This window comes from Ursus americanus, chromosome 19, assembly GCF_024610735.1.
Source record: "Ursus americanus isolate L20-20 chromosome 19, mUrsAme1.1.p, whole genome shotgun sequence".
In the NCBI taxonomy this organism is placed as follows: Eukaryota; Metazoa; Chordata; class Mammalia; order Carnivora; family Ursidae; genus Ursus; species Ursus americanus.
In genome coordinates, this window is record NC_142145.1 from 13361678 (window position 1) to 13376763 (window position 15086).

The following is a 15086-nucleotide window of genomic DNA, read 5'->3' on the forward strand; positions in this document are numbered from 1 at the left end:
TCTTTAGTCTTTTGCCTATTTTTCTACTGGGTTGTCTTTTTCTTATTGATTTGTAGGAATTCTTTATATGTTCTCGATCCAAGCCATTTGTCACTTATATGTGTAATAAATAAATTCTCACCCTCTGTGGTTGGCTTTTTATTCTTTTAATGGTATCCTTTAAATGCACAGAAATTCCTGATTTTAATGTAGTCCAATATCTACAAGGAAATCTCAAGAAATGTTTTTAAATATTTTGAACAGAATGAAAATAAAAGCACAACATATCAAAATGTATGCAGTGAGGCTAATGCTATCATTAGAGGAAAATTTATAGTACCAACTTCTGGCACTGTTGATTCAAACAATTATAGGTTTATTTCCTATCCTACTAATTTCTGCTTTTTTATTTATTGCCTTCTTTTCACTGTTAGATTTGACTTTCTCATTGCTTTTCTAAATTCTTTAGATAGATTTTTAGATCATTGGTTTTCCAGCCTCTAAAAATTTTTCTACTGTAGGCATATTAAAGCTACAAATATCTCTCCACATGGCTTTAGCTGCATCCCCCAATTTTGAAATTTGGAAAATTTAATTATGGCTTAATCAAAATATTTTCTAGTTTCCATTGTGATTTCTTTTTTGACTCATAGGTATTATAAGTGCTGAATTTCTAAACATATGGAGATTTTCTCCTCATCTCTTATTTCTTATGTTTAGCTTGCTTTCACTGTGGTCCTGGAAAATCTTTGAACATTGGTACTGCAAATTCTCAGTACTTTGGTAGCTCCCCAATGCCTTAAAAAATGTTTTCATACTTAGTCCAGCTTTTTTAGTTGTTTTCAGGAGTAAGCTTGATACAAAACAACCTATTCTGCTATCGCCAGAAGCACGATTACCACCAGTGATAATTTAATTAATTGTGATGCCACCACACCCAGAGATGACAAGGAAGGAAGGAAGGAAGGAAGGAAGGAAGGAAGGAAGGAAGGAAGGAAGGAAGGAAGGAAGGAAGGAAATAAATAGCCATCACTGCATCCATGGTTAAGAGTTCAGCCTCTCAATCTTAGCATTCCATCTTATTTTCTCCAAAGCCCATGTCTTACTATTTCTAACATGCCATTTATCGCTGCTCTCAAAGTCGTCCTTGACAGACTCCACATTTTCTACCTGATCTTATTTCTCCTGTATCTTAATGAGCCCCCCATAACACTTTTTCAATACTCTTCTCCCTCCTATTTGCAAATACCAAATGCTGCACACCCAATTGTGTTCCTTTGTTACATTATTCTCGGCCTCTCCTCACTTTTCTTTGAAATGTCTGCCCTTTGATTATTTTTGTCTCATGTGTAAGAAAATAGATATGTAATTATTAAAGTAAAAAAAGAGGGTCATCTCTGTGTCACTGAAATTGCCTCAAACACCAGCAGTGGCACATGCCACGTTTGTGGGAACTCTGAGCTGGTGTACAAGGCCAGGCCTTCACCTCACCTGGGTGAGGGGGCAGGTGAGAGGATTCATAGTGACCTGTGCAGATGTCATCAAAGGAGTTATACACCGCATGAAGGGTACAGTGCTTTACATTTAGAGATTCTCATTCCCGTTTCAAAATCTCAAAGATAACACATGGTTCTAGAAACGTTTATTTTATGTAGTTTTAATTTTTAAAGTGGATCTACTCTCTGTTGCCCTCCTCCAAAGCTGGCAATTGCAAGCCTCCCTCCCAGATGGGTAGGACTCTTAGCCGGAGACATAAATAGTTATAATACTCATATCAATGGGCTCTGCAGTATTGCAGGTATCTGAGTGGAACCTGGGGTGAGGGTAGACATACAGTCATTGCTGGCTTCCCCAGACCAAAAAACAAACAAACAAACAAACAAACAACAAAAATAATAATAGAATTCCTCTTTTTTGGGAAGAGGAGTTGGTGAGATGGTTTTAGTGTGACAGGTTTATTATTTCTTCCCGAGACCGTTAGGAAGAGTAATGGTGACCATCCCGGGCAGACTAACATCTATTTGAATTGTCAAGCCATCACGAGAAGAATGCTCTGCCAAGGCCTTGTCTCTCTCATTCTAGAACTCAATCCCTCTGCTGCAACCAAGGCTATTTCCTCTCCTTTCCTCACTGGAGACAGATTAGGTGGTCACCACATCTGTAAAATAACCCCCAAGGTTCTAGACGCCACAACTATTAACCTGCTCCTGAGCCCCTCCCTCCAATAATCCCTGTCATTGTCACCTTTTCTCACAACCAACTGAACTGGTCTCTCACCCTGTCCTCATCTCAGACTCTCCTCTGAATCGGTCTCACCCTAAAGATGACAGAAGTGTGCAGATGACATGATACTACACATAAAAGTCCCTAAAGGTGCCACCAAAAACTATTACAAGTAATACACAAATTCAGTACAGTCGTAGGATACAATAATAAAAAAAAAGAAATGCAACAGATTTTTGTGTAAGATTTTATTTATTTAATTGAGAGAGAGAGCCAGAGAAAGCACAAGCAGGGGAGGGGGAGGGAGAGAGAAGCAGACTCCCTGATGAGCAGGGAGCCCGATGTGGGGCTCAATCCCAGGACTCTGGGATCATGACTTGAGCTGAAGGCAGACGCCTAACCGACTGAGCCACCCAGGCACCCCTGTTGCATTTCTTTTTACAAAATGAAGTAGCAGAAAGAGAAATTAAGAAAACAATTCCATTTACAATGGCACCAAAAAGAATAAAGTACCTAAGAATAAACTTAACCAAAGAGGTGAAAGACCTGTACTCTGACAACTATAAAACACTGATGAAAGAAGTTGAAGATGACACAAATAAATGGAAAGATAGTTAATACTCATGGATTGGAAGAATTCATATTGTTAAAATGTCCACACTACCCCAAGCATACAGATTTAATGTAATCCCTATCAAAATACCAACAGCATTTTTCCCAGAAAAAGAACAAATAATTCTAGGGGCGCCTGGGTAGCACAGTCGTTAAGCATCTGCCTTCGGCTCAGGGCGTGATCCCGGCGTTCTGGGATCGAGTCCCACAACGGGCTCCTTCGCTGGGAGCCTGCTTCTTCCTCTCCCACTCCCCTGCTGTGTTCCCTCTCTCGCTGTCTGTCTGTCACATAAATAAATAAAATCTTAAAAAAAAAAAGAACAAATAATTCTAAAATTTGTATGGAACTACAAAAGACCCTAAATGGCCAAAGCAATCTTGAGAAAGAACAAAGTTGGAAATATCACAATCTCAGTTATCAAGATATACTACAAAACTATAATATCAAAACAGTGGTACTGGTACAAAGATAGACACATAGATCAAGAGGACAGAATAGAGAGTCCAGAAATAAACCCATGCTTATGTCATTGATCCATGACAAAGGAGGCAAGAATGTACAATGGGGAGAAGACATCTTCTCGATAAATGGTGCTGGGAAACTGGACAGCCACAAGCAAAAGAATGAAACCGGACCACTTTCTTACACCACACACAAAAAGAAACTCAAAATTGATTAAAGACCGAAATGTGAGATCTGAAACTGTAAGAGTCCTAGAAGAAAACATAGGCAGTAATCTGTCTGACGTCAGCCTCAGCAATATTTTTCTGGATCTGACTCCTCAGGCAAGGGAAACGAAAGCAGAAAGGAACTATTCCGACTACATCAAAAATAAAAAGCTATTTCACAGCAAAGGAAACCACCAACAAAATGAAAATGCAATCTAGTAAATGGAAGGAGATGTTTATAAATGGCCGATCCTATAAGGGGTCAATATCCAAAATACACGAAGAACTTATACAACTCAACACCAAAAAAGCAAATAATCTGATTTAAAAACAGACAGAGCACCTAAATAGACATTTTTACAAAGAAAACATCCAGATGGCCAACAGGCACATGAAAAGATGCCCAACATCACTCATCATCAGGGAAAGCAAATCAAAACCACAATGAGACACCACCCTATACCTGCCAGAATGGCTAGAATCAAAAAGATAAGAAAGAACAAGTGTTGATAAGGGTGTTGGAGAAAAAAGGACCTTCATGCTCTGTTGGTTGGAATGCAAATTGGTGCAGCCACTGTGGGAAACCGTATGGAGCTTCCTCAAAATATTAAAAATAGAACTACCATATGATCAGTAATTCCACTACTGGGTATTTACCCAAAGAAAATGAAAACACTAATTTGAAAAGATAGATGCACCCCTATGTTTACTGCGGCATTATTTACATAGCTAATAGATGAGCAGACAAGGAATATGTAACACACGTGTGTGCACACACACACACACACTCATGCACAATGGAATATTACTCAGCTGCAAAAAAGAATGAGGTCTTACTATTCGCAACAACATGGATGGGACTAGAGGGTATTATGCTAAGTGAAGTAAGTCAGACAGAGAAAGACAAACACCACATGATTCCACTCTTATATGGAATCTAAAAACCAAAACAAATGAACAAACAAAGAAAAAGCAGAAACAGACCCATAAACACAGAGAACAAAGTGAAGGTTGCCAGAGGGGAGGTAGGCAGGGGGATGGGCTAACTGGGTGCAGGGGAGTGGGAGGTAGAGGCTTCCAGTGAGGGACTGGATAAGTCACAGGGATGAAAGGTACGGCTTAGGGAATGTAGGCAATGGTCCTGTAATAGCGTTGTACAGTGACGGGTGGCAGCTACATTTGTGGTGAGCGTGCACTAATGTATAGAGCTGTGAATCACTGTTTCACACCTGAAACTAATGCAACACTGTGTGTCAACTATACTTCAATTCCCAAAGAACACATAATCAAGTTAAAAAATGGGCAGAAGTCATGAAGAGACACTTCTACAAAGAAGACATACAAATGGCTAACAGACATATGAAAAATGTTCAACATCATTAGCCATCAGGGAAATTTAAATCAAAGCCACTTTGAGATACCACCTTACACCAGTTAGAATGGCAAAAATTAACAAGACATGAAGCAACAAATGTTGGAGAGGATGTGGAGAAAGGGGAACGCTCTTACACTGTTGGTGGGAACGCAAGTTGGTACTTGGAGGTTCCTCAAAAAGTTAAAAAATTGAGCTACCCTATGACCCAGCAATCGCACTACTGGGTATTTACCCCAAAGATACAGATGTAGTGAAAAGAAGGGCCATATGCACCCCAATGTGCATAGCAGCAATGTCCACACTAGCCAAACTGTGGAAGGAGCGAGATGCCCTTCAACAGACGAGTGGATAAAGAAGATGTTGTCCATATAGACAATGGAATATTACTCAGCCATCAGAAAGAATGATTATTCACGATTTGCATCAAACCAATGGAACTAGAGGCCAGTATGCTAAGTGAAATAAGTCAAGCAGAGAAAGACAATTATCATATGGTTTCACTTATATGTGGAACATAAGGAATAGCACGGAGGACATTAGGAGAAGGAAGGGAAAAATGAAGGGGGGGAAATCAGAGGGGGAGACGAACCATGAGAAACTATGGACTCCAGGAAACAGACTGAGGGTTTCAGAGGGGAGGGCGGTGGGGGGATGGGCTAGCCTGGTGATGGCTACTAAGTCAAGGAGCACTGGGTGTTATATGCAAACAATGAATCATGGAACACTACATCGAAAACTAATGATGTACTGTATGGTGACTAACATAACAATAAAAAAATATAAATTAAATAAATAAAAAATAAAAAAAATAAAAAATACGTTTTTAAAGCCCACAAAAAAAGAAAAGCAGCAGAATCAGTGCTGAATGTCACAGGACACAGAGCAAGGGACTGTGTCATCCCAGAGCTACACACGCTGTGACAAACAGGACTACTTCGTTGTGTCTTCAGAGGTAGCTTATCACCATGAAGAAAACACAGATCCTACTGGATAAGATCCCTGACACGGCACAGCCGACACAATGATGTCATACCCGGGGGAGGAAGACGAACATCCCAGGGATTGAGACCAGCTCCCCAGGGAGATGAAGCCAACAGAGTGGGACGGCACTTGCCAGCAAGAAGTTGTAAACAGATTGAGGTAAACATGAATGTGTCCTTCTGTTCAAGGAGAGTCTAACCCCGGGAGAGCGGAGAAGCATCGTATCATATAGCGGAGAACTACCATATATCAAGGCACAGGCGATAAACACCTGCAAGGATGTCTCATACATCGCAAGCAGTAAGCAAACACACCATTCGATAACAAATGGCCATTCGTTCGCCTCCTCTTCTTCCTTGTGTGAATTTGAAGGCACGTGGTCAGAGTAGAGAGGTGGTAAACTATTCAAGCTCTGTTAGGGTCTTTGAGGGGTCCCGAGAGATAACACCCCTCTTCCCTGTCTGATTGATGAGCCTGTTGAGACGCAAAGCAGGAAAGACGGCAGGGACAGGCTACGCCATCACCTTCATGAATCTGACACTGAAGATGCGGCTTCCGTCTGCGAGCCAACGAGCCTTCTGATACTGAGCTCCTGTCACAGCAGCCCAGACCATGGCAGCCTCTCACCCCAGCCCTGTCCCTCCCCAGCCCGCCCCCCAACTCACACCCTGACACATGGTGGCTCCCAAGAGGAAAACAGGGAGGGTCTGTGCCAATCACATTGGGAAGGAAATTTATTCTTCCCAAATCTCCTATCAGCCAAGTCACTCCATCTTCTCTGAGCAGAGGGGTTACATAAGAAGAGCCTCCTCCCCCTGAAAGAATGTGGGGAATAAATGTACCCCCAAAATCTAACCCTGGTGCCTCGCATGCCTTATGGGTTGCACCCTGGGGTCCCTCACCAAACGCTCTTGGCAAAAGTCCTCTTTAGAAGGTAATGATAAGGTGCGAGTGTGCATGTGTGTCCGTGTGTGGGTTTGTATGTATACGTGTGTGTGAACATCTGTGTGGGTTTGCCCATGATGTAAGTGTGTGCACATGTGCATATGTATACATGTGAGTTTGCACGTGAGCATGTGTATATGAGTGTACAACCGTGAGCGAGTGCGCATGCACACATAGGTGTGCATTGCCTGCGTGTGCATAAAAGTGTAGGCATGCATGTGTGCCCGAGTGTGCACTTACAGAGTCGTGCCTATAGCACACGTGCGTGTGTATGTCTGTCTCCAGCTCTGGAGCCAGACATTCAGGTACGTGTTTGCACAGACTGGTTCCGGCAAACATTCCTTGAGTACGTGCAATGACCAGTGACCGTGGCAGCCAGGAAGAGGGGTGCTGCGTGTCTCTAGATGCGGAAGGATTATAAGCTGGTGAGGAAAGAGACACGTAGGTGATCAAAGCTGCTAAATGCTAGTGCAGCACGAGGAAGGAGAGGCGCTCTGATCCGTGGGATGGTGGGCATACTTGAGCGCAGCTCGAGAGAAGATGGGAGGTGCCCGGGGGCATTCCAGGCAAAGGCACAGTGGGAGCTCAGGCCAAAGGTGCAAATACAGGGCCTGTTTAACAAGGAGACATCTGTAGTGTCAGGGCAGAAATAATATGAGAGTTACTGTATCCGATCAGATCGGGAAGAACATTTGGCCTTTCTCCACCTTGTTTCACAGGTACGTGGTGACGAGTGACGGGAGGAGGCCAGCTCGCGGAGATCTCTGACTGTGCTAGTAAGCTACGCAAACCTCCCTCCTTAAGGCATAGGGAAGCTGTCGTGTTCGAGAGGAGATGGGGAATGGTGAGGGTGGTGGTGGAAATTTCAGGGCTAAGAGCTTCGTGCCGGCCGAGGTGAGAGAGAATGAGGGCCTGAACGAGGTGACGGAAAGGAGGGGTCAAAGAGGGGACAGTTTTGTAGATACGCTCAACAGTATTCTATGAGGAGGGGAGGAGGTTTTCAACCTGGCAACTGGCTGGATAATGGTGTCAGCAGCATGAGGAAGAAATTCACTGAAGTTAATTTCGAACCACTGTGTCTGCCCTGGTAATCTACCAGAGCTAGACTCTGTAATCCCAAAGCTTACACAAATGTCGACGCTTGGGAATTGTGTCCTCCTTCTGGTGAGACACCAAAGAATGAATGGTTTCCGTTGCCACCATGCTTCCTCTACCTGAGAAAATCATTCACTTTTAGAGGAAAGGCTGCAGAGTGACTCTAGTCGATGGACAAGGATTTGCTGGGGCAGCTAGGACGCAGAAGTGGAACCCAGGACCCTCACTATGTCCCATCAGCCAGGATGGATGGGGAGAAGGTCTTCAGCTATAGAATTCAGCAGAACCAGGGGCTAAAGATAGGTTGGAGTTGCAAAGGGACACACAACAGTAACCGAGGTGGAGTCTAAGAATGTGGAACGGTTAGCCAGAAATAGGTCAGGACCCAGGCGACTGAAAGCCAGCAGTGGCTGGATTCACAGCGTGGGGGCCTGAGAACCCGAAGGGATTGAAAAGCTGAAGATCTAATGATGCGTACCCGCACGGCGAAGGCTACAGCCTGAGAAGGTACAGAGGGCACTGGGGCTCAGTGGCCCGGAGCAGAGAGGGCAGCTCTTAACCAAATCATAAGCCCCTGGAAGGCAGAGAACACAGATGTGACAACTTGATCAGCAGGCAATCAATAGGTATTGGTTGATTGATGGGCTTAAATAAGCTTTTCAAGAGGCTAGCCTCTAAATTGCTACCTTATATCTTCAGAATGGCTTGGACTTTCTAGTTTCTCTCTCTCTGTGTGTTTTTCCCCCCGGCAGCTGTCACGGCCTCGGCAAGCTGAAGCTGTTACTATTTCAGCATCATTGCTAAGAAGGGCATCGGAGCATCTTCATGTCAGGCTGAGCTCACTCGTCCAGATTAATTCCTTAGATGTTCAGCATAAATTCTGGTAAAGTCACCTTTCGGTCGGAACAAAAGACAGATAACTTGCTTTATCTGTGAGCCTCTTATCTTGTGGAAAAACCAAAATTCTCATCCATTCCAATTTTCACGGCAATTCAAGAAATTGCTAGAAGAAAAACGTGGACTTTGGAAGGATATGTGAAGCCAGCACTCTGCCCCTTGCTGCCCTATGAGGGCCCCACCATTCCGGCAGTTTCTAATTCAACTCCACAGGGATTCAGAGACCTGGTGACAACTGCATTCCTGAAGCTTCCTACTGGTTTTAAAGAAGTGGCTGATTTTCACTTGTATTTATAGAAACCTCAAGAACTATCTCCAAATGCCAAAGGTCCAAGAAAATATCCAGAATCTTAGAGCTTGAGAGGACATGTGGGGTCACCTAAACCCTTCCTGTGTCAGATGAGTAAACTGAGGCTCAGAAAAATGACTCTTGCCAAAGGTCCAATGAAGCAGGATGTTGCACTTTGCACTGAGCTCCCCGGGTTTACTGCATCACGCCTCCTCATTGACTGAAATACTTGCACTGGATTCGGATATTAAAAAATAAATGCAAAAAGGTCTAAAAATATAACAAAAAAGAAATGAAAACCAAAAAAAAAGAAAAAGCGCAAAAATAAGGGGGAATCGTCTTTAACAAAAGAATTATGCCTATGGTATTTGCTCCCTAGACCGGGGAATTATTCTGCTAAACACACATATGCATCCAAAAGACAAAGTACTCTCAAGCTGTCTAAACATGTATTTCTCAAAAGGTTTATTATATTCCTTTTTTCTATGCAAAAATGACAAGCAACGAGCAAGTAATGACAATCCCCAGCACCCAGCATTATGGAAATTCAGGTATAGAAGTTTCGCCCTTCATGTCTCTCAGTGTTTATCCCCCAGAACAAAGGACAATTACAGGCATTGTGCTGACAATGGAAATGCAAGCTTTTTTTCCCCCCTCTGGTTTTCTGTTGCTTGGGTATAATACCACTTGTGCCATAAAACTCTCTCCCATCTGGCTGGTTTTTGAACTTCTCTGGGACCCAGTTTCTGCAGTTGAACAGTTAATACTCTTGAACACTTGGGAACTGCTAAATGAAGGAGATTCCAGAGAGAGTCGTTCATGACCTTCTGCTTGTGTGAGTTTTGCTGAGGCGGACCTCTTGTGTTACCGGGACAGAAGATCTACTAAAATCTCTGGGGTGAACCCTTCACCAGGCTAATTTCACCCTGAGACTAATGCGCTCGGTGCATTTTAGAAGGTATTGTAAGCGATGTTGCCTCGGATATGAATATTGTTATAACTCTGAGTATTATGCTTTTTCCCTCTGATTCAGGGCGTCACTACAACATTTCAACCATTCTATTAGGCCACACCTATAATATTTGAACTCTGGTAAAATACAGGGAAAAGACCAATACTGTTTGACATTATTGAAAAAGTATCAAAAACTGTAACGTACCTATGAATTAGCCTAACCCCCTGAAAAAAAAATCACACGAAGTTAGGGATAATAACACTGATAAAGGATATAAAAGACTACCTAATTAAACAGAGATATGTGCCGTATTAATGAATGGGACAGCTTAGCGCAGAATAGATGTTCATTTTCCCTAAGTTAATCTCTAAATCAATGCAAATCCTAATCAAAATCTCAAGATGACTTTTTCTCTTGCTTTATGGAGATGTAATTGGTACATATCGTTAAGCAAGCTTAAAGTGGGCAATGATCTGATACACGTGTGTCTATACTGTGAAATGTTTACCACAATAAGGCTGGTCAGCCCATCCTTCACCTCACAATGTCCATTTTGTTGTCCTTGTTATGGTGAGGACATTAAAACTCTACTCTTAGCAACTTTTGGGTATACAGTATAGTACCGTTAGCTATAGTCACCATGCTGTGCCCTAGATCCCCAGAACCTGATGGATTCAAGAGGATTTTGTAATTGGAAAAAATAATTTTAAAATGAATAAAGAAGAACAGAAGTCCACAAAGAGCCAAGAAAAGCAACAACTGTACGAGCTCTATCAGATAGTGACCCAGATTACAAGCATCAGCATAGGAGAGGCAAATAGAATAGGAAGTTTGAGAACAGAACCACATGTATATGGGGAATTGCTCTGTGATAGGGCTGGCATTATAGATCAGAGGGAAGGAGTCAGATTATAGAATAACAGATCTTGGAAAATGTGGTTCACGCTGGGAAAAAATAGATGTAAATTAATATAAATGAAATATTGAAAAACTTAGAAAATTGATCCAAATAGATTGACAATCACAGTATAAAGAAAGAAACACCAAATAGTTTTAAGACTATAAAGATACTAATAGGAAATATCTTTATAAGCTTAGAGTAACAAGGTAGATTGGGAAAAAGAAAACAACAGAGCACCGAGGATTCCTAGGGCAGTAGAACTACTCTGTATGATACTATAAGGCAGTTACATGTCATGATAAATTCCTCCAAACCCATTGAACGTACAACACCAAGAGTGAACCGTAAGGCAAACTATGGGCTCTGGGTGACCCAGATGTGACAATGAAGCGTCACTGATTATAACAAGTGTCCCGCTCTGGTGAGGGACATTTATAGTGAAGGAGGCTACGCGTGCCGGGGGCAGGGGCTTTGTGGGAAATCCCTGTACCTTCTGCTTAATTTTTCTGTGAACCTAAAGTGTTTGTTAAAACATATCAACACACACATTTTGCAGCTCCTCCTATCAGCTGGATGGGGCCTTTGTCCCCACTCCTTGACTCTGCACTTGGCCATGTGACTTGCTTTGGCCCACGGGGCGTTAGCCATATGAAGAAGCAGAGGCTTGAACGGCACATGTACACTGGGGGGCTTGCCTTCCCCTGCTGCTGGAAACCCTGAGACCACCATGTGAAGAAGCCTGGGCTAGCCGCCTACAGTCTGAGAGGCCATGTGGAGTGGAGGCGCAGCCCCTCCACCCAGCGGAGGTCCCTATGATGTAGGACCCCCCCTTCACCATCCAGCCCCAGGAGGCAGGCCCAGTCCAGAAGAGTCACCCCACCAGCCCATAGCAATGTATCATTGTTGGCCTAAGCCGCTATGCTTTGGAGTGGTTTGTTACATAGCAAAAACTAGCTGATTTGAGTAGGGACACAAAAAGCACAAACTTCAAAGGAAAAAATCCATGGCTTTACGGACATCAAAAGTAAAGCTTTCTCTTTAAACCAAGACACCCTGTACAAAGGTAACACACAGGAAAGGTACTGGAAGAAGATATTTTGCAAAACTAGGACAAAAGCTTAAAATCCAGAAACTAGCCACTAAGAAACACATGCAAATCAGCAAGAAAAAAATAAAAAATAAAAAAATGGGCAAAAATGTGAAAAAGAAATTCACAGAAGTGAAACTGGAACAGCCAATACACGAGGAGCCTCTCAAATTCATTAGTAATCGGAGAAATGCGGATTGTGTTTAAAATGAGATACAACTTTACAACCTTCCGACTAGGAAGAACTAAAAAGTTGTGTAATAGGGGCTCCTGGGTGGTTCAGTCAGTTAAGCGTCTGTCTTCAGCTCAGGTCATGATCTCAGGGTCCTGGGATCGAGCCCCACTTTGGGCTCCCTGCTCATCAGGGAGTCTGCTTCTCCCTCTCCCTCTGCCGCTTCCCCTGCTTGTGCTCTCTCTCTCTCTCTCAAATAAATAAAAATCTTAAAAGAATAAAAATTAAAAAATTAAAGATAAATAAATCAAGTAAAAAGTTGTATAATAGCAGCTGCTACCAAGGATGGAGGGAAATGGAACTCCTTGCTGCACTATGAAGGGGCAAGGGTCACCTGCCGCCACTGTGAGCATAGCTTATTTCATCTAGTTTACATCCAAGGGTGAAATCAAAACTATTTTGTACTCTTACCTGAAAACAGCCACTCACACAAGAATCAAGGTGCTGTTCCCTGAGTTAAGGGTTTCTCCTGGCCCTGGTCTTATTACTTTGGTTACACCTGGTTGGTCAAACATTATTCTGGATGTGTTTTAAGAGTATTTTTAGTTGAGATTAACATTTAAATTGGTAGACTTACGTACAGCAGCAGATTGTCCTCTTTACCGTGGGGTGGGCCTCATCCAATCAGTTGAAGGCCTGAATAGAACAAAGACTGACTTACAAGAGCAAGAAAGAATTCTCTGGCCCAACAGCTTTCAGACTGGCAACCACCACATCAGCTCTTCAACCTGACGGCCCACCCTGCAGATTTTGAACTTGTCAGCCAATTCCTTAAAATAAATCTCCTCTCCATATATGCACATCCCATTGGTTCTGTCTGTCTGGAGGACCCCGACTAATACCCCAAGGAACTTGTGTAAGGAGCTGATCAGAGGAGGTCAGCCAAAGAGTTTATACCATCAGCTTTTGACTGCAGGGTTGGTGGGCTGGATCAGTGATAAGTAACAACTTCAGAACAGCATAGTGGAAAGAGACGCTCAGATCTCACGTAGGCAGTGCTCTATTGCCAACAAACAGAACTAATTGTTTGTATGAAGGGGAAACATCCCTAAAACAACAAGGACCCACCACCAATCCCAAAGCTCAGTTTTAACCACAACAATTCACCAGATGGCTCAAGCTTGATTTCCCAGGATGTGAGACAATTCCATGGAGGAAAACCAAGCTGATTTTAAAAATTGGAAGCAACTTGATTACGTAGGATTTTTTTAAAGTTGTGCTTGTTTGTTTGTTTTGCTTTTTGCTTTAATCACTCAGTAAGGCCCAGTTGCCGTACTGTAAGAATCCTATGTGGGTCAGGTTGGATGCCAGGTTAAACGTTAATGAAATCCCAGGGAAATCTCAGGACAGTGAGTGGGAAGAGAAAGCGGGTCACTCAGGCTGTCGGAATAATAGGACCACGGGGACTGTTTCTCCCTGTTTTAAACTTCTAATATTGCTGTCATGAAATTGACCAATACATAACCTTTTCTAAATTTAAGCATCCTTAGGGACAAACAAATAAACATGCTAATCTTTCCTCTCCATCGTCCTTTGGAGAAGCCAGACTCATGCCCCAGGAGCCTAGAATCAAAGCGCTTTTTCCTGATCATTATACGTGATTTAACTACAGGCAAAAGACGACACAAACTAATCAGAGCCGTGATAGATGGGTGGGTGGAGACGGGATTCTAGGGTTGGAAGGAATCTTAGAAACGTGTTTTGTCCATTCCTCCAGCTCTTGGGCCACACCTAAACTCTTCAAGCCCTTAGGGATCACCTCTAAAGACAATACCTAATCTGTTTTAGAAACTCATTCTGGAGTCTAAGAATACTTACTGTCAGGAAATTAGCGTTGTGAGTAAGTTCGGGCTCCACTCACACCCATTTCCTCTGGCTCTGAGCTCGGGTAGAGATAGACAGCAGCTGGACACATTTTAGCCCACCCCGTGACCACACGTGAAACTTGTCACCAAAATAGCCCCTGCCCCCCACCCCCACCCTCAGCTTTCTCTTCTCTGAGTTAAATGATTCTTTACTCCCTTCTCATTGTTTTCCTTCTCTAAACTAAACCTACCTGTGCCGAATCTTTGACAAATAGCCCATTAGAGGATTGGTTACTGCTGGCTCTGGGCTGACCAACTGTCCCAATACACCACGAGCTTTCAAGACATGGGACTTTCAGTGCTGAAACCAGGAAAAGCCCCAAGCAAACGGGGACAAGTGGCTGAGCTTGCTCTCCAAGGAGGAGAAATGTCTCCCCCCACCAACCACCAAATTTCAAGGCAACTCCTAAAATAATAGATTCGTGTCTGTGCCTCGGCTGTAATCCTCAGGGTTTACATGGAGCCCGACTTCTCTCCCTGAAAGGCACTGCCCAAAATGTGTCGCTGTTATTGGCAGGGCTGTGGGCAACAATCCATCCTCTGGTGCTAAAAGGAAGCTTCTCGGTTAATGACATGTCACTGTGCGGAGACAGGAAGATCAATCTTGAGTGCCCCGTTTGTTGTTCTGTTCCGAGCACAGACCTCCGTCAGGAGGGGACGCGGCAGGGCAGCGGCCCCACGGCGCAACGCACCTGCGTGCTCGCCACTGCGGCCACCTGGGTGAGCGGCACACCTGGGCACACAGCTGCAGCACCTGTGGCTGCTGACGAATCCGGAGCAAAGCCAGGAAGAGATAGGAAATGCGTGAAGGGACGAGAAACAGGGCAGGGGAAAAAGCCAAGGGAAGGGGGGATGGTGGTAAGAACAGCCTAAAGGGGTGTAGGAGAGGAAGAACTGGCTTCATCTTTCTTCCCCTCTACCCACCCAGGGTCCCGGGCTGGGGCCTGCACATTAGACAAAGACAGGTTAACAAGAGGGACC